At 35.6% G+C, this 20313-nt stretch overlaps 1 protein-coding gene across 1 annotated transcript in view; it reads right to left on the bottom strand.

The window, feature by feature from the left end:
- Positions 1 to 19303, bottom strand: part of PFDN1 (prefoldin subunit 1) — a 119286-nt gene extending 99983 nt beyond the window's left edge. The window contains exons 1-2 of the mRNA XM_074212848.1: positions 19237 to 19303; positions 18787 to 18938 (exon numbers count right to left, since the gene is read on the bottom strand). The gene's annotated coding sequence lies outside the window, so the exon portion shown is untranslated. The remainder of the gene's footprint in view (positions 1 to 18786; positions 18939 to 19236) is intronic.
- Positions 19304 to 20313: the final 1010 nt, after the last annotated feature.

Here is a 20313-nt window from a genome sequence, read left to right as displayed (position 1 = left end):
GGAAATGTTTGTGAAGAATAGTAAGTTGGCCAGTATGTTTGAGATGTGAAAGAAAATAATGTATAACAAGCCTGGAAAGGTAGATAGGAGCCTATTTGTGATGGTCCTTAAATGCCAAAGTTGGTGATATTTTATCCTAAAAGAGGGAACTTGTTAGTCTAGATATTCTTGACAAAGATACTGGAATGGTTTGCCATTTCCTTCTCCAGCTCATTTTACACATGAGGAAACTGAGACAAATGGGGTTAAGTCATTTGCCCAGGGTCACACAACTAATAAGTGCCTGAGGCTAGATTTAAACTCAAAAATGAGTCTTCCTGTCCAGGAGAGATTAATTAACTGGAGAATGGATGATGAGAACTGTTTCTGGAATATCACTTTGGCAGTTGTCTAGAGGACAAATTGGAGAAAAAAAGATAATTTGGGCAGGTGGACCAACTCACCAGTTTTTGCAATATTCCAAGTGAGAAGTAGTGAGGACCTGAACCAGAATAGTTGGCATGCAAGTAGAGAGAAGGACATATGTGAGAAAGATATAGAATCTGTGAGTCTTTGTATCCAATTTAATGGATAATGGGATTTGGAAGTGAGAGGAAAGAGTTAAGGGAGATACAAGGTTCAAAACAGTGTAACTGAAAGATGGTAATTCCCTGGAAGAAAGATAAGAAAAGGGGCTAATTTGGAGAGAAAGATAATGAACTTGAACTAAATTGAGATACACACAGAACATCTAGTTAAAAGTGTCCAATTGGCAGCTGGAGCTAGTGGGACTAGAGCTCAGGAGAAAAACTTGGGTTAAATGCAAAATTCTAAATGGTAACAGAATAAGAATGATAGTTGGGCCCATGGGAGCCAATGAGATGAGAAAGAAAGAGAAGTGAAAGAGAGAGACAGAGACATTAACAATAGCAGTTGGATCCTTGAGTTATACCCACACATAGGGGATGATCCAGGAAAAGAACCTGGAAAAGGACAGGTAGGATGGTTTCTAATCCAGGTCACATCCTATTATACCATGAGGATTATCTCACCTTTAGCCTCACTCTAATTCCCTAAAAAGACTTCTCTTAGTTAGATACTTAAAAAAAAGAAGAATTCTCCCTCCTTCCAATCCATAGAAAAGAACATTTCAATCAGGAAGTGCTTACTAAATGTTTGTTGGATAAATCATTGAAAGAGTAGAGTTAATACTTAGAAGAAAGAAACAAGCAAAAGGGAATTAAGATGTCACACAACTTAATGGGCTTTTGACCAAATGTCCCTTATGTGTCAAGTAAAAATAGCTATTTTGAGCAGCTAGATGGTGCAGTGGATAGAGCACTGGCCCTTAAATCAGGAGGACTTGAGTTCAAATCCATCCTCAGACACTAGTGATACTAGTGACACATTAGCTATGTCACCTTGGGCAAATCACTTAACCTCATAGCCCCACAAAAACCAAATAAAAACATCTCCTGAGTGCCCATAAAACTTTCTTATGGTACTTAACTCTATTTTGTCTTTTTTTCAGTGATATTTGCTTATATATTTTATCTCCATTGTATACCTATAAGCTCCTTGAAGTCAGAGACAATGTCTCACTCAACTTCTTATTCCTAACAAGACTTAGTTTGGGGTCTTTAAAAATAATTATATCTCAATAATAGTTAACAATTATTTAACTCTTTATGGTTTTCAAAGTTCTTTACAAAGATTATCCCATTTTATCTTCACAAAAATCCTGAAAGATATATACTATTATCCTCCCCATTTTATAGATTAGGAAACTGAGACAAAAAAAAAAAAGGTTAAATGACTTGCTTAGTGACAGAGTTAGTAAATGTCTGAGGCTGAATTTGAACTCAGGACTTTGTGACTCTGGGTCTAGCCTGTATTCACTGCACCACTGAGAACAGAACAATCCATTATGAGTGTGTAAAATGTAGTTAAAAAGAAATTACTTTGTGTTTAGCAGTATGATACATATTCGGGGAGAGGAAGGTCCAAGCTATTTACACCTGCTTCTTTTAAAAACTAAACTTCATTAGAAAGTTCTACCCAGGAGTATTTACAAACTTGGCTGAAGTATTCCAGTCTTTTACATACAAGGATGAATCTTGAAGTCTTGGGAAATAATCAGCTTCCAGATGATAGCTCATTCAAAAGCCTGGGTAAAACATGTTTATCAGATGATAAATAAAACAAGCATCTAGAAAAGTGAAGTTTTGCATTTGAACCTTCCTTTGAGAGAAAGGAGCCTTTAGAATTGACCATCAGATGAAATATTAATAGGAAAAAATGCCGAGAAAGGAAGTGAGTCGTACCCAACAGGAACTGATGGTAGCTTTTCCTAGGCAAACAGCCATAACTGATTCAATCTGTTTACAAAAAGGCAAAGGAGAATGATTATTCTTTATTGATCTTGATGATTTAAAACTGTGTAAGACATGGAGTGTGCCAGATAGAGGTTTAGTTATTTGTCCTGTTGCTCACCAGGGCACAGAGCCAGGAAGAGGTGGTGGCTAAGGTCAGAAGAATTCAAACTAAAATAGGTTAAAAAGGAAATGAGAGGAAACTGAAAGCAGCAAGGGTTGAAAGACTAATCTGGTCAGTAAAAAGTCTGAAGCATGTGCTTGGTCAATAAGTCAGTAATTACATCATCCTAACTCACCTTCAAAAAGCAGGATTTCTTAGTGTTCTAGGTCAAAAAAATTTAGGAGAAATCTAGGCAATACTCAGAAACAAATAAACCTTACCAATAAGCACTAAACATTAGCTTGAGACATATTTTAACATCCTTTCTTTCCTCCCAAAAAGCATATGTGTAATTGAATTCATAATAGTAAATTCCTGTTCCCTACTCAGAGATCACGGATTACATAGAAGTTCAGAAGGAAAAAAAAACAGGTTTGCTTAGAATACATCCTAATTATGTATACTTTAGGAACAAAGGACTATTCCTCTTTAAAAAAAAAAAAAGGACTATTCCTTTGCTTCTGTACACACCCCTTGCCTACTGCTGGCAAGATGAGTTCACTAGGGTCTTACTCCAGAGGGCCAATATTGGGAGAAAGGTGCCAGAAATGAGGGTTGGGGGTGAAGAAGGAGCTAAAGGAGGATTGTCACTGTGAAGAAATACATTCTACTTCCCTATGTAAGGACCTTGAGAGGAAGACCCCCCTAAATGTAAACCTGCCCTGTATACCACCCTACTTCAGAAGATGTTGGTTTTTTCAGGTTTGGCTTTCCCCATCTTGTCCTAATTTCATCTACTAGGGAGTATTGCTCAAGCTGGAATTCATACCACATAGAATGTCCAGGATCAGTGGTGACAACAACAGGCAACAAAATAGGTTTCCAGGAGCTGAAATTCTTAGTTATGGCTCTGTAGTATGCCCTAATTTCCCACACCTAAAATATTTCCACCGCACCCCTTCGATCATTTTTTTTTATTTTGGCTTTTGCAAGGCAATGGGGTTGTGACTTTCCCAAGGTTACACAGCTAGGTCTGAGGTCAAATTTGAACTCAGGTCCTCCTGACTCCAGGTCTGGTGCTCTATTCACTGCATACCTAGCTTCACCCTTGATCATTCTTTAGACCAGATTACATTCCATCTTCACCAGGAAACATTTCTTGATTACTCCCAGTTGGTAGGAACCTTCTTCTCTCCCAGATCTGACCTCACAAAGGATTTTTTTGTGCCTCTTTTGCTTTATTTTATGTTGTCAATATCCATTGCTATAAATTACACATAGTTCCCAGTCTTCGTTGCTAAAGGATGTTGCCTCACTGGGAGTTCCTTAAACCAATGAAATCACAAGTATAGTTGCAGCAAATAGAGGATAAAAATGTGTGTATGTGTGTATACATGTATGTATACCTATACATATACATCTTATGAAGGCAAATTCCATTGAGGTCAAAACTACTTTTTATTTGAACTTTATATCTCTTTAGCTTTTAACATAATGCTTTGCTTTGTACACAGTAGGTACTTAACAAATGTTAATTTGAATTGTATAAAGAGAGCTATAGAATGGAGGAAATAGTCACCTGTGATGGTTTTGTTGGTGGTGCTGGTGAAGCCAACTCAAAAGATTACACATTCTTTACCATGAAAGGCTTCCTCATTGAAGTGCTCTTTGGAATTGATCACTGATAACTCTTTTTTTTTTTTTTAGGTTTTTGGTTTTTGGGGGTTTTTGTTTTTTTTGCAAGGCAAATGGGGTTAAGTGGCTTGCCCAAGGCCACACAGCTAGGTAATTATTAAGTGTCTGAGACCAGATTTAAACCCAGGTACTCCTGACTCCAGGGCCGGTGCTTTACTGATAACTCTTTATCTGCTAAAACAGAAAGCACATGTTATATATATTCCTCTCTCTGCCACCATCACTCAGCAACCTCTTCTCCTATGAGATTCACTCCCATATATTTTCATTTTAGGGATTGAGGGGTCAAATAGTGAACAGATAAGGAAATACTAAATGGTAAAAGAATTCAATCTCCATAGTCCATAGTCCAGAATTGATAAGTTTAATATAATCACTGATATTTAGCAAGAACTCAACAACAGTTACAAATAAGCTGGAAGACATTTATTTAAACCTCAGCAGACCATAAAGCATTTTTATAGATCTGCCATTCAAGGCATGTTATATTTCATCTTGGGCCAGTACTGTCTAACCATATTCATTTGCTGATAACTTGAGCCAGACCTCTCTCTCTTATCAGAAGCCATACTGTCTGAAATGGAAGCTTCCCTTGCCTCAAAACCAGTACTACTTAGCAGAAAATACAACTGCCACACTCCTAGACCTCTAGGAATCTTCCTCCTAGACCTCTGGGAATCCTCAGGCTTTTTGAAACTCAGTAAGCTACTGCAATGCTCTGTTGCCCACCCAACTTTGGTGACCCAGATGGAACCAGTCTACAGGATTCACAAGTGGGATATCGGAGTTTACTGAGTTTGGCAATTAGGGCACTCCTATCTGCTTACATTAAATTAATCAGATTCATGTAGTTTCCATTTACTGATCTCCAGTTCTTCTTCCCTTCTCACAGAGTTTAGAGAACCTGGTTCATAGGCAAACTTCAAATCCTCTCTTCCCTCCTTGGTGATTTCATTATCCCTACTGATCACCCTCTCAAATGCTCTGGACTCTTTCTACACTCATAAACTCTATCTGTACTGTCTCATAACCACGTATCTCCTCCCTTAATCCCCATTGATACCCAGATACTATGTTTCTTCCTTAATCTAAAACGAGCAGTTACTTGTTTTCCCTGCTCTCATTGCTTCTCTTCTGCTATCCCTGTCTTCAGTCTCTTAATCTCTCCTTGTTGTCCCAGTACATCAACCACCTCAATTTCCTTTCATCAGTCTTAATGATATAGTTAATCGAATCAACAATGTGCTGGAATTCCTTGCCTTCTCCTTCTGAAGTTCCCACCCTGTAAATCATAAATCCTAGGTCACTTAACTATCCTCTTCCACTCATAACCTAACTCCTTAGTGCTGCTGAAGAAAATTACCAGAATTAGTCAACTACATATTCATGTTACCTGACCTCAGCTAGGTTGGGATTAAAAATCCTTTTACTTATCTCTGACTGATATGCCTACCAGCAGTTATTCCAAATTATCTCTTCTCAAATCTTCACCACTATCCTGCTCCTTTCAGAAGATGGTTTTATCTTCTACTTTACTAGGGAAATAGATATATTTCTTGACCTTCCTTCATCTTTCCAGTTCCATAGCTCAACATCATTTTACATCTTTACTTTTTCCTCCTTTTTTGCCCATTTTAGAAAATGTAGCTCCTTTTTCTCTTTTTTCTCTTTTATTTTTATTATTACATAAACTCAATAAATAAAAGCATTTTCTGGGTGGCTAGGTGATGCAGTGGATAGAGCACCGGCCCTGGAATCAGGAGTTCCTGGGTTCAAATCCGGTCTCAGACACTTAATAATTACCTAGCTGTGTGGCCTTGGGCAAGCCACTTCACCCCAGTGCCCTGCAAAAAAAAAAAAAAAACCCTAAAAAAAATTAATAAAAGCATTTTTTTCCAATGAATAGAAAAGGAGTATTCATGATTCTTTATTATGCACTGCTTGTTTTTAAAGTATATACTAGGGGCGGCTAGGTGGCATAGTGGATAAAGCACCGGCCCTGGAGTCAGGAGTACCTGGGTTCAAATCCGGTCTCAGACACTGAATAATTACCTAGCTGTGTGGCCTTGGGCAAGCCACTTAACCCCATTTGCCTTGCAAAAATCTAAAAAAAAAATAAAAAATAAAAAAATAAAGTATATATTAAACTTGTCACATTAATATCAATTAAATTTGTAGCTTCAATACTGCCTTACTTTTTCTCTACGGTGTTCTCTTCAGAATTTTTCTGCTTTATACTATAAACTTTTTCTTTCACATTCCCCCCATTTTTTCCATAATTTTTACCCATCTTCCAACTCTCCCCCCAAAGGTTTCTCTTTTAGAAGATGAGCATATTCAACCAAAGCAGATTCATGCATAGGCTATGTCTGAAATTATATGTTGTTTTTTTTTGTTTTTATAAGGCAATGGGAGTGAAGTGACTTGCCTACAGTCACACAGCTAGGTAATTATTAAGTGTCTGAGGTCGGATTTGAATTCAGGTTCTCCTGACTCCAGGGTTGGTGCTCTATCCGCTGTGCCACCTACCTGCCCCTTTATAGATGTTGATTTCTATACCTTTAGTGTATCACTTCTTAGCCAAGAGTTGAGAAGCAGGCTCATCATCATTATTCTATATTTGATTGGTTATTTCATCAGACCCAGTTTTCAAGTCTTTCACAGATATTTTCTTTTACAGTGTTATAACTATGTTTTCAAGGTTTTATTCATCTCACTCTGCATCAGTTCTTATGAACTTCCTAGATGTTTCTGAATCTGCTCTTTCATCATTTCTTTTTTTTTTAGGGTTTTTTTTTTTTGCTAGGCAAATGGGGTTAAGTGGCTTGCCCAAGGCCACACAGCTAAGTAATTATTAAGTGTCTGAGACCGGATTTGAACCCAGGTACTCCTGACTCCAGGGCTGGTGCTTTATCCACTCCGCCACCTAGCTGCCTCTCTTTCATCATTTCTTACAGCACAATAATATTCCATTATATGTAAATATCATAATTGCCTTAATCATCCCCAGATTGAAGGGCATGCATACCTTTTGTTTCCAAGCCTTTTCTACAACAAAAAGTACTATTATCTTTGTGATATAGGACCTTTCCCTCTTTCTTTGACCTCTTTAGAGTAAAACTCTAAGATAAATACTAGTGCCCTCTACTTTTTTTTTTTTTAGGTTTTTGCAAGGCAAATGGAGTTAAGTGGCTTGCACAAGGCCACATAGCTAAATAATTACTAAGTGTCTGAGGTCAGATTTGAACTCAGGGCAAGTGCTCTATCCACTGTACCATCTAGCCACACCCCGCTTCTCCTTCTGAAGTTCATACCCTATCAGGACTGTCCAAAATATGACCTGAAGGTAGTATGCTGCCCACAATGCAATCTTATGCAGCCTTCCTAAGGGTTTTAATTTTCATGAGTGAAAAAATAAAATAATTAGATTTTAAAAATTCCAACACTAATAATCTCATTGATACTAATTTTCTTTTGTATTTTTAAGCAGTATGATGGATGGAACATCTCTCACAGAATTTTCAGTTGATCTGTGGGATGCATTCTGTGTGTACAATGCAGACTTGTCAGTATGCACCTACCTTTATACTGTTATGTTGTCACATTGTTGTTTTGTGTTTACTTTTGCACTTCAAGCCTTCATCTGTCACATAGATGAAATGAGTTCCCCCACTTTCTAAGAAGTTAAAAGTACTATGACTTTATGGAGTGCTTGCTAGAACTAAATAAGGTAAGACTGCAAATTAATTATTATATTAGTGAACTCTATTTTTTATTCAAATAATTATTTTATTTTAATATGGCCCTAAGATTACCTAAAGTTGGACAGCCCTAATATTTGTTAATCAATATGCCCAATTTAATGCCTTTTTGAATATAGTTTCACATTGCTTTCCAGTATGATTGGTCCAATTTGTAATTCCAGTTGTACATTGGTGTGCCTGTCCTCTTACAATCCCTCCAACAATTGACATTATTATTTTTTGTCATCTTTAACAACATGGTAAGTGTAAAGTGGAACATGAAAGATTTCAAATTTGCATTTCTCTCATAATTAGTGATTTAGAGCATTTTAAAAATATGGTTGGTGAATTAAAGCTTCTCTGAGGTACCACCTCACACCTCTCAGACTGGCCAATATGACCAGAAAGGATAACAATCATTGTTGGAAGGGTTGTGGGAAATCTGGGACACTATTACACTGTTGGTGGAGCTGTGAACTCATCCAACCTTTCTGGAGAGAAATTTGGAACTACTCCCAAAGGGCAACACAAATGTGCATACCCTTTGATCCAGCAATACCACTACTGAAGAGATGATGAAAAAAGGTAAAAAAATCACTTGTACAAAAATATTCATAGCAGCCCTGTTTGTGGTGGCAGAGAATTGGAAAACAAGTAAATATCCTTCAATTGGGGAATGACTTAGAAAACTGTAGTACATGGATGTCATGGAACACTATTCTTCTATAAGAAACCAGGAGGGATGGGATTTCAGGGAAGCCTGGAGGGATTTGCACAAACTGATGCTGAGTGAGATGAGCAGAACCAGAAAAACACTGTATACCCTAACAGCAACATGGGGGTGATGTTCAACCTTGATGGACTTGCTCATTCCATCACTGCAACAAACAGGGACAATTTTGGGCTGTCTGTAATGGAGAATACCATCTGTATCCAGATAAAGAACTGTCGAGTTTGAACAAAGTCCAAGGACTATTTCCTTTAATTTAGGGGAAAAAAACTGATATCTTATTATCTGATCTTGTTATCTCTTATACTTTAGGTTTCTTCCTTAAGGATATGATTTCTCTCTCATCACACTCAATTTGGATCAGTGTACAACATGGAAATTAATATAAAGATTGACAAATTGGTTTCTGTGGGGGGGTAGTAAGATTAGGGGGAAAATTGTAAAACTCTAATTAAATAAAATCTTTAATAAAAAAAATATGGTTGCTGAAAGCTTGCCTTTTTTCTTTCAAAAACTCCCTAATACTAGAAACCCTGGACTCCTGGACTTCCATTTAAGAAAAGGGCTCTTCACAGTCTTTCTTCATTTCCAGCTAGTGCTATTGCTTTTAGACTTCTTCAGACTCATGTTTTCCTTTCTTAAAAAATTCATCATTGGGAAATTTCAATATTCTGAAAGACTGAATCTACCTAGTATTCACATTTTATCAGCAATTCTGATTGAACCCTTTTAACTGAAGACAGGGCCACGAAATCTAGAGTCGCTGATTAAGAAAGGAGCTTAGACTACCACTACTGAGTCTATACCCTGAAGAGATTATGAAAAAAGGGTAAAAGCATCATTTGTACAAAAATATTCATAGCAGCCCTGTTTATGGTGGCAAAGAATTGGAAATTAAGTGAATGTCCTTCAATTGGGGAATGGCTTAACAAACTGTGGTATATGTATGTCATGGAACACTACTGCTCTATTAGAAACCAGGAGGGATGGAAATTCAGGGAAGCATGGAAGGATTTGCATGAACTGATGCTGAGCTAGATGAGCAAAACCAGAAAAACAATGTACACCCTAACAGCAACATGGGGGTGATGATTAACCATGATGGACTTGCTCATCCCTTCAGTGCAACAACCAGGGACAATTTTGAGCTATCTGCAATGGAGAATACCATCTGTGTCCAGAGAAAGAAATGTGGAGTTTGAGCAAAGACTAAAGACTATTACCTTCAATTTCAGGGGGAAAAAATGTTATCTCAATATGTAATTTTGCTATCTCTTATAATTTATATTTCTTCCTTAAGGATATGATTTCTCTCTCATCACATTCAACTTAGTTCAATGTATACCATGGCAACAATGTAAAGACTAACAGACTGCCTTCTGTGGGGGATGGGGGGGAGGGAAGCAAGAATAGGGGAAAAATTGTAAAACTCAAAATAAGTAAAATCTTTCTAAAAAAAAGAAAAAAGAAAGGAGCTCAGCATAGTTTTCTTCCCATTTTTCACCAGTTTCGTTGCTTTTGAATTTCTTGGAATTTCTCTATCATATGCTTGAGCTGGGTACCTCAACTGACTCTTCTATCTTTTCATCTTAGCTTTTCAGCTTCCTTTTTTAGGTGACTTTCCCCATTAGATTGTTTTCATTTTACAGCTGAGATAACTGAGTCAAAGAAATGAAGTGACTTACCCATGGTCATATAGATTACTATCTAAGGGGGCATTTAAACTCAGATCTTCCCAACTACATGCCCAGTGCTCTCTATCCCTTGTATCACTAACTGCCAATAGTTGGGAGTCCCTAGATTTATCAAACACTATGCTATAATTTCTAATTGCTTTTAGGTATAATGTATCTAATCTGTTCCAGCTTTCTGGATCTGATCAACTTTCCTTTTCTGGATCATTACTGCTTTGTTGTAGTTTGAGATCTGGTACTGCTAGGCCCCCTTCTCATATTTTTTTTATTATTTCCCTTGAAATTCTTGACCTTTTGCTTCTCTAAAATGATTTTTTTTTATTTGTCTAGTTTTGTAAAAAGAAACTTTTTTTTTAGGTTTTTTTGCAAGGCAAATGGGGTTAAATGGCTTGTCCAAGACCACACTACTAGGTAATTATCAAGTGTCTTGAGACCAGATTTGAACCCAGGCACTCCTGACCCCAGGGCCAGTGCTTTATCCATTGTGCCACCTAGCCGCCCCTAAAATGAAACTTTTGATAGTGTAATTGGTATGGCATGGAATTGTAATTTTACTATATTGGTATAGCCTAGTCATGAACATTTTTTTTAGGTTTTTGTAAGGCAAATGGGGTTAAGTGGCTTGCCCAAGGCCACACAGCTAGGTAATTATTAAGTGTCTGAGGCTGCATTTGAACTCAGGTACTCCTGTCTCCAGGGCTGGTGCTCTATCCACTGTGCCACCTAGCCTCCCCTAGTCATAAACATTTTAATGTCACTTTAGATATTCCTATTCTATAAACAGTGTTTTTTAATTGTGTTCATATATATTTACCTCTTGTCTTGATAGGTGGAATTCCAATATTTTGAAAATTATCTCTTTTTACCTCTTTTCCTACTGGATTTTGTTGCTAACATATTAAAAGTTTGGTAGCTTTGCAAGTCTATTTTATATTCTGATATTTTACTTAAATTATTGTTTCAGTTAATTTTTTTCCTTTTTTTACTTGTAAAAACAATTTTTTTTATAATTTTGAGTTCCAAATTCTTTCCCACCCTCCATCCATTCTCCCCTCATAGAGAAAGCAAATAGTTTGATACAGATTATACATGTGCAGTCATACAAAACATTTTCATATTAGTCATATTGTGATAGAAAATAGACAAAAAAAGAAAAACAAAGGTTTAAAAAATGTATGCTTTGATCTGCATTGAATTCTATAATTTCTTTCTCTGGAGGTGGATAACATGTTTTATCATAAGTCTTTCAGACTTGTCTTTAATCTGTAATGCTAGAATAGCTAAGTCATTCACAGTTGTTCAATATACAATTCAATTTTTTTTAAAACTGTAATTTTAGAATTCTCTAAGCAGTCCATGGTAGTAATATAGACTGGTATAGGTGCTGAACCTTTCATTTCAAAGTTTTAGGAAACTCAGATAAGAAAACTCATTTTACCAATCCATTACCTTTTCTGAGACTTAGAGTCTTAGATAATACCTACAGTACTAAAAGTTTAAATGACTTGCCCAAGTTATTCTGTGTCAGAGGCAGAACCTGAACCTTCTTGGCTTTGAAGCAAGCTCTCTTTCCACATTGTCACCATCTACAAAAATATATAGTTTATTTGTTCTTTGTCTGTACTTACTGCCCTTATTTCTTTTTCTTATCTTAATAGTGTTTCTCCATTGTGGATAAATATTTGCTCTGGATTTTAGATAGATACTACATATCATATCATATCATATCATATATGTTTTTAAAATGAAGGACTACTGCATTCTGTCAAACACTTTTTTGTGTCGATATTAGCAAATATTTTAAAATTGTTTTCTTATTGTTATGGTCTATAATGTTCTTAATATACCAACCCTGGTATAAATCTAAGATAGTCACAATATATAATTTATTTAATATGTTGACAGTCTTTTTACTGATGTTTTATTCAGTATTTTTACATTTATGTTCCTTAGAGACATTGGTCTATAATTTTTTCCCTTTGATTTATCTCATCATAGTTTAAACAAAACGACATTTATCTCATAGAAGAAGTTTGTTAGGGTTTCTTCTTTTCCAAATTTTGCTAGCAATTTATCTAATATTAGAATTACTTGTTCTTTAAATAAATGTAAAATTCACTTGTAAATCCATCTGGTATTAGGCTCTTTTGAGGAGAGGGATTCTATTCTTCCTTTAGTTGGCTGTTGTCCCCTATACTTGAAGAAGATTAAAACAATACCATTTATTATTATGGTCTATTATGTTTATAGTTTTCATAGTATCCCAATCCTAGTAATAAATCCAAGATAAACACAATATATTTCTTTTTAATATATTAATATTAATAACAGCCTCTTTGTGTGTATATATATAAATATACACTCATATAAATACATGTGTATATGTATGTATATATTTACATATATGTATATATACATATGTATGTATGTATATGTATATGTGTGTATGTGTATGTGTGTGTGTGTGTGTGTGTATATATATATATATATATATATGTATATATGTATGTATATGTATATATCTCCTGCCATTAGTGAGATCCTTCTGTTGTTCCCATCTGAGGAAGAGCCCAGGAGGAATTCTTTTCTATTCCTGGCTCTGTTTCTGCCTTTACACACTGTCCCACCCACCTCCACCTCCCTCTCCTGGCCCATTTTTCATCTGACTTTTCAATGTTGTTTTCCATTATTAAAATGTAAGCAATTTATAGATACTGTCTATCCTTTTGTTTCCATTTACATCCTAAATGCTTAGCACTATGCCTGAACAACATATTCAGTGCTAAGTAGTGCTTCTTTTAGTAGATTTTTATGATTTCATGCAACTCGATGGTGCAATGGATAGATCACCAGCCCTGGAGTCAGGAGGATCTGAATTCAAATCTAACTTCAGACACTTGCCACTTACTAGCTGTGTGACCTTGGTGAGTCACTTAACCCTGATTATCTCATATCCAGAGCTATCTCCAGTTGTCCTGATTCATGTCTGGCCACTGGACACAGATGACTTCAGAGGAGAAAAGTAAAGCTGGTGACTTTGTACTATATCTCCTCACTCAAATCCAATTCACTTGCTTGTCTTGGCATCATCTCCCTGATGTCATGGTCTTCCTCAAGATTAAAGGGCAAAAAAAAAAAAAAAATGAGGGGGCGGCTAGGTGGCGTAGTGGATAAAGCACCGGCCTTAGAGTCAGGAGTACCTGGGTTCAAATCCAGTCTCAGACACTTAATAATTACCTAGCTGTGTGGCCTTGGGCAAACCACTTAACCCCATTTGCCTTGCAACCCCCCCCCAAAAAAGATTAAAGGACAAAAAAAAACTAAAACATCATCATCATCATCATCATCATCATCATCATCATAATGCCTTGTTCAGTTTCTTTCTTAAAACTATTTTTAACTCCCTTTTTTCTGTTAATCTGGGTATTTTAAATGAAATTATCTTTGTTTAATATTGATTATCTTTTTTCATCTATCAGTTTGTTGATGTATAAATGGGCAAAATCTAATAATCTCCTCTTTTCTGTAATTCTCTTTTCACATTTGATACTGCCAATTTGATTTTCCTTTTCTTTTTATAAGGCTAACTAATAGTTTATCTATTTCATCAGCTTTTAAAAAACAGCACCTTGATTTAATAATCAATTCAGAGGGTTTTTTCAATCTTTAACTCTACTTAGTTTTTTTTGAAAGTTTATCTTTGATTTTAGTTGGGGGTTTCTTATTGATTTTCTAGTGTTTTTAGTTTTGTGCTCAAGTCACTGATTTGCTCTTTCTCTATCAAGTTCTAAAGATATAAATCTCCTCCCAATAACTGCTTTACAGATCTGTTCTCTCATTATTGTCATTTTGAAATTATTTATTGTTTTTATATATCTATTGTTCTATTATATTTAATACACCAAATTTGTCATAATTAAACCATTTACTCTTCAATAAGTTTTAATTCTTTCTTCAAATTTCCTTCATTGATTACAATTTTTGGTGTTCCATGGTCAGTAAAATATATTATTGAAAAAATATTAATATTATATTCCATATTTTAAGCTCAAGTCCGCCAGCAATGATTTTCATTAATTTAACATTAACCTAATAACCAAGTCATTTCTGGCTTAGACAACTGTCCAATCTAGCTTAGTCTTCTGTGTCTGCCAACATGACTCTCTACCCCAAGATAATTTGAGATAGTATGTGTAGAACTCTTAAAAATGAAAGTCATAATTAATAAATATACAATTTGGAGTTAACATTACAGAATAAATGAATTAACTTACTTTCCCTACCTTCTAGAACAATTCATTTCAATGGGACTCCTCCCAAAGATCAATCTCGAGAATCTCTTCTGAATAAAAAAAGGTGTTTCCCCTTGAAAAAGATAGAGGGGGGCAACTAGGTGTAGAAGTGAATAGAGCACCAGCCCTGGAGTCAGGAGTACCTGAGTTCAAATCTGGCCTTAGTTACTTAATAATTGTCTAGCTGTGTGACCTTGGGCAAGACACTCAATTCCATTGCCTTAAATAAATAATTTTTTTTTAAAAAGTGATAGAGGGTTCTTTCTTTGGTTAGGTCTTAGGCTAATTGCTTCAGCATATACAGGAGATGAGACTAGAGACAAAATCAAGATGTCAGAATAAAAGGAAGCTTTATAGTCTAGCTCTCCCCTTACACTGCTTTAACAAAGATTCAAAGAATGTTCTAGACTGAATATGATAAAGAAATCCAAGAAGAAATCACAGTGAGTCATTTTTGAAGCCCATGGTGACTTAGGAAGATAAAGTCTTCAGACCCAGGGGAGGAGATCTGGCTAAGAGCCTGAGTAGTAGTGTGGAATATCCCAATGCCCAGAGACTGAGAAAGGGCCAACACTGAACACCAGGGCAGAAAGCACCAGGATAGAAAGAGATCCCAGGGAATCCCTGAGCAAATAGTGGATGCAAGAACAAGGGCCATCAAGCAGCTCTGTTGTCCATCACTCATTTCTGGGTCATAGATAAAGAGTGGAGAGGAGTAATTGTGAGCATTGGCCCGACCTACCTATTGAATGTGGACAAAGTTCTAGGAAGCAAATGGTAGCTGTGTGACTCCCAGGAGAAGAGGGTAGATTCCTAGGCTGAAAGGGAGTTAACAGTTCAAATGCCCTGAATCTTCAGAGTCTCCTAGCAGGCCAACTGTGACTGACTCAAGTAAAGTCTACTGAAACTCCCAACTAGAAACAATTCAATAATCCCAATCCTGGGTGAGGAACATGCAGGACTCAGAACAAGAGGGCAAGTAAAAAGGTCTCCATCTTGATCACACCACTTTAAGGGCATGGAAAGTTTGCAGAACCCCAGCTAGAATTGTGAAAGCACCAAAAAGAAGTAAGAGGATAAAAACTCAGTCTAGATATCCCTCCCAGGAATGGATAAACCCCCAAAACATAAAATCACAAAGTAGGCTAGAAGAATGAGCAAAAAATTAGAATTCCATCATAAAAGCTATTATAATAATAGAGAAAGTCACACCGAGAAATGCAAAATCAGCCAAATCAGAACAGTAAAGATAAAGAATGAAAGCGAGAGAATGGGAAAAGTGGTGACCTAGAGAAGTAAGATATGGAAAAAGATAGTTCCTTGAAAATTATAATTGGCCCACTGGAAGCCAACAAATCCATGACACATCAAGAAATAAAGCAAAATGGTGTCATAGGAAAAATAATTGATGTGGAAAAGAAACTGGGGAGGGGAAATTGTAAAAATCATTAGATAATCTGAAAATCATGAACAAAAAAGAGTATAAACATCATATTTCAGGAACTTATAAAAGAAAATTGTCCAGATATCATAGAACCAGAGGGAAAATTAGAAATTGAATCTGCCTGTCACTTCCTGAAAGAAATCCTAAAAAAAAATTTCCAAGTTCATTAGAGGTAAAATACAGAGTTCCTAGGTCAAGAAAAAAAAATACTGCAAGTAATCAGAAGGAAATAATTCAATTGCTGAGAATCAGTACTACATGAGATTTAATAGTTACCCTTATTAAGGAGTGAAGAGCTTGGAATATGATATTCTAGAAAGCAATGGATCTAGGCTTACAATCCAAAATAAACCAGCAAAATTGAGTATAATTCAACAAGAGAAAAATGAATTTTGAATGAAATAGAGTACTTCACACACACACACACACACACACACACACACACACACACACACACACACACACTTTCATAATTTTATCATTCTCGGGGTTATAGAGACAGTCTAATTTGAAAGATATCCTAAATGTGATTCTCATGTTTGAATGAACTCAAAAGAAGAATGGAATTGCAGAAAACTTAGAAAATCTTTGCAGCAAGTTTCCTGGATGATGGTCTCATTTCTCAAATGTATAGGGAACTGAATCAAATTTTCAACTGATAAGTGGTCAAAGGATAAGAATAGAGTTTTCAGAAAAGGAAAAACAAATTATCAATATTCATTTGAAAAATGCTCTAAATCAATGATAATTAAAAAACTAAATTAAAACAACTCTGAGGTAATATGCCCATCAATTTGGATAAGATGACAAAAAAGGAAAATGACAAATACTGGAGGGGCTTTGGAAAACATGTACACTATTAGTAAAACTGTAGACTAGTCAAACTATTCTGGACTATAAAAAAAGGAAAAGGAATCATATGTACAAAAATAGTGATAACAATTTTTGGGCAAAGAATTGGAAACTGAGGGGATGCTCATGAACCCAAGGATAACAAGTTGTGGTATATGGATGTAATGGAATACTATTTTGTTGCAGGAAGTGTTAAAGAAGACAGTTTCAGAAAAACCTGGGAAGATTTGTATGAAATGATTCAAAGTGAAGTAAGCGGAATCATGAGAACAAAAGCAAGCAATACTGTAAAGATAATCAACTATGAAAGACTTAGTAACTCTGATCAACACAATAAGCAACCACAATTCAAGAGGACTTTTGATGAAGTATGCCATCTACCTCTAGATAGAGAACCGATAGAATTGGAGTGCAGACTGAAGCATTTGTTCTTCTCTTTCTATTTTTTTTTAATTTGGCAAATGCATTTTTTGGCTATAGTTATTATAAATAGGTTTTTGTTTTTCTTGCCTTCTTGTAGGATGGAGAAAAGGAAGGAATAGGGAAAGAATTCAGATAAATTTGAATTTAAAAAAATGAGACTGCTTTTTTGTGTCATTACCTTATTCACTTCAGAAATAGACAAGGCAATGTTCTTTCTTATTAATATTCTTATTTATTTGTGTTTCCAATAACTTACAATAATTTTTGCAAGGTTTTGAGTTGTACATTTTTCTGCCTCCCCCCTTCCCTCTGATAGAAATCAATCTTAATATAGCCTCTACATGTGTAATTAAGGTAAACATCCATGTTGTGAAAAGAGAATCAAATCCAAACAGAAGGAAAAGAAAAAACATTAGAGATAAAAAAAAATGACACTATACAGCAGACAACTTTTAAAAATTAAAGATAATAAGCTTTGGTCCACATTTAAACTCCACAGTTCCCTCCCTGGGTCTGGATGACATTTTCCATCACAAGTCTTTTAGAATTGACTTTAATTATTGTGCTGCTGAAATAGATCATCACTCACTGTTATTGTTAACATGTATAATGTTCTGGTTCTGCTCAGTTTTTCCAGGCTTCTCTGAAGATCCCACCACCTCACGATTTCTTAGAGAACAATAGTGTTCCATCACATTCATATACCACATTTTGTAGTCTTTTCTCAATTGATATGCATTCTCTCAATTTATAATACTTTGCCACCTAAAAAGAGCTGCTATATATGCTTTTGTACATATGGTTTTTTTATTCTTTTTTGTGATTTCTTTGGGGTACGGACCTAGGAGTGGTATTGATGGATCAAAGGATATGCACAGTTTTATTGCTTTTTGGGTATGATTCCAAATTGCTCTCCAGAAGGTTGGATCAGTTCACAACTCCATCTACAATACATTAATATCCCAGATTTCCCAAATCCCCTCCAGCATTAAGCATTTTCCAAAAAGGCTATGTTCTAAAAGACAAGAGTTGGGCGGCTAGGTGGCATAGTGGATAAAGCACCGGCCTTGGAGTCAGGAGTACCTGGGTTCAAATCCGGTCTCAGACATTTAATAATTACCTAGCTGTGTGGCGTTGGGCAAGCCACTTAACCCCATTTGCCTTCCAAAAAAACCTAAAAGACAAGAGTTAGGATGTACTCCTACTAGAAAATAGCTAAACATACTGTGATAGATAGGTGTAAAGCAATATTATTGTGCCATAAAGCATGATGAAAACAATAATGTCAAAAGAAACTGGGAAGACCTTAAACTGATGTAGAATGAAATGAGCAGAAGTAGAATAATTTATGTTTTTAGCAATATTCTAGAGAAAAACAACTTTGAGAGACTTTAAAACTCTAGTCAATACAATGATAAATCATAAGTCCAAAAGAATGAGGATGAAATATATTACTCACTTAACAGAGAGATGATAAACTTAAAATTCAAAAGGATACATGGTTAATATGGAAGTTTGTTGTTTTGGATTATATCCCTTCATCTCCTTTCTTCCCTCTCCTTTTTCAGGTCTCTTTTGTGTGCTGTCTTGCCCCATTAGAAGTGACAAGTCCTGAAATAAATTAAAGCAATTAGTTGAAGAAGAAGTGACTTCATTTAATTGACATAACAGGGTAGCATATCTGTCACCCTGGGGAATGTCCAGTGGATTTCCCAACCAAAGAGACCCATGAAAAAGTTTTTTTAATTTTTGGAAGAGTAGGAAACAGCATAAGATAATAAAGCCTGGTCATAAGACTCCAGTGACCCTTGACAGTCTAGGCAAAGGAAAGCTAACTCATTCTGGCTGGTTTGCCCTTCATGCAACAAATCGTAATGGAAGGGAGTAAGTACACTAAAAGCTGAGATACCCCACTAGAGCTGGGCTCCCCCAAGGCAACATCCCTGGGTATGAGAGAACTTAGGCTTCGTTTCAACTCACCCTAATCAAGAGTATATATCTTCAGAATAGGAATGTAAGTACACTATTGGAATTTTGATATTGTCATAATGACTAAAAAGTTTAGGTAGTCCATGTCACAATTGCTAGTAACAACTTTCATTATATTAAAAATTATATTAACATTTTTGTTAGAATGAAAGCTCCTTGAAGTCAAAACTATCTTCTTTTTGCTTATAGTTGGATCCCTAGTGCTTAGTTCCATGCTTAGGATATAGTGTTTGAAAAATGCCTATTTCTTTCACACTTTCATTTTTTTCTTTAGTTTCTCTGTCTCCTATGCTAATAAGTCAATCAGCAAGGATTTATTAAGAAACAATTATATACTAAGTTCTGGGGATACATAAAAAGTGAAGTAGTCCCTACCAAACTACTCCCAATCTAGTAAGGGAAGATAACATGCAAATATGTAGATATATTCAAAACATATACAAAACTGATAAATGGTAGCTATGGGAAAGGCAATGAAGCTTCATTTAAAAGGTGGCGCTTGAGCTAAATCTTGAAAGAATTCAGGGATTCCATGAAGCAGAAATGAGGAAGGAGAGAAGTGGAGGCATGTAGAACTGCCAACGGAGACAGGAAATTGAGTTTTATATGTGGAAAACAGTAAGAGACTAAAATAGCTAGTCCAATAACATGTATGGAATGGAATAAAATGTAATAAACCTAGGAAAGTAAGAAGAGCCCAAGTTGTTAAAAGGTTTAAATGACAAATAAAGGATTTTATATTGGATCCTAGAAGTCCTAACCAGAAGAATTTATTGGATGGGAGGACAGATAACATGATCAAATCTAAGCTTTGGGAAAGTCACTTTCATGGCTATATAGAGGAGGTTTTGGCAAAGGAAGAGATTTGAGGCAAGAAGATTAATTTACAAACTATTGTAATAATCTAGGAAAGAGATTTACAACAGCATGAAATTAAGATTTAGGTTGTATATATATATATATATATATATATATATATATATATATATACGAGAGA

The sequence above is a fragment of the Macrotis lagotis genome, chromosome 1 (assembly GCF_037893015.1).
Source record: "Macrotis lagotis isolate mMagLag1 chromosome 1, bilby.v1.9.chrom.fasta, whole genome shotgun sequence".
NCBI classification, from domain to species: domain Eukaryota; kingdom Metazoa; phylum Chordata; class Mammalia; order Peramelemorphia; family Peramelidae; genus Macrotis; species Macrotis lagotis.
This window is presented reverse-complemented; position numbering and strand designations above follow the sequence as displayed.